This window comes from Mobula birostris, chromosome 13 (assembly GCF_030028105.1).
Source record: "Mobula birostris isolate sMobBir1 chromosome 13, sMobBir1.hap1, whole genome shotgun sequence".
NCBI classification, from domain to species: domain Eukaryota; kingdom Metazoa; phylum Chordata; class Chondrichthyes; order Myliobatiformes; family Myliobatidae; genus Mobula; species Mobula birostris.
Window position 1 is genome coordinate 35,073,751 of NC_092382.1, and position 1,007 is coordinate 35,074,757.

Below are 1,007 nucleotides of genomic sequence, written 5' to 3' on the forward strand. Positions count from 1 at the left end.
CCACAATCCTAGGAATTAAGTCCGAACCTATTCAGCCTTTCCTTATAACTCAGGTCCACCAGAACTGGGGACATTCTTGTAAATTTTCTCCGTATCTTCCAACCTTATTTACATCTTTCCTGTAGGTAGGTGACAAAAAATGCACAGAATATTTCAAATTCGGCCTCATTAATGTGTCTTACACTGAAACATAACAACCCAATTCCTGTCCTCAATACTTTAATTTATGAAGTCCAATGTGACGAAGGCTTTCTTCACAACCACAGCTGTAACACTGTAGTCTACCTGTGTCGCTACTTTCAATGAATTACGGACCAGTATTCCCAGCCCCCTTTGTTCTACTGCGCTCCCGAGCTCCCAGCTGTTCACCGAATGTGGCCTACCCCGGCTCGTCCCACAGACGTGCGAAACCGCTCACTTGCCTGCGTTAGATTCCATTTCCGATTTTGAGGACATTTTTCGAGCTGGTTGAAATCCCTCTGCAAGCCATGATGGCCTTCTTCGCAGTGCACTGCACTCCCAATCAGCAAGCCTGCTGCTCCACTTAACCACATTATAAGATAGTACGTTGATATAGATCACTAACAACAACGGACCCAACACTGATCCCTGCGGCTCTCCACTAATCAGAGGCCTCCAGTCAGAGAGGTAACCATCTGCTACCAGACTGACTTCTCCCTCAAAGCCAGTGTCTAATCCAATTTACTGCTTCGGCTTGAATGCCGAGCGACTGAACCTCCCATGTGCACCTTGACAAATGCCTTGCGAAAGTCCATGCCGACATATCCACTGCCTTGCCTTCTCACTACTGATATAAGGCACACCGGCCTTGAATTTTCTGCCTTTCTTAAACAACGGAACATTAGCTATCCTCCAATTGTTCGGTACCTCACCTGTCACTAAGCATAATTTAAAGATATCCTCTACCCGCTTGCAATGTCCGCACTTGCCTCCCCAGGGTTCGGAGGGAAGAACTTTTCAGTGGCTGGTGATTTATGAAACCTAAT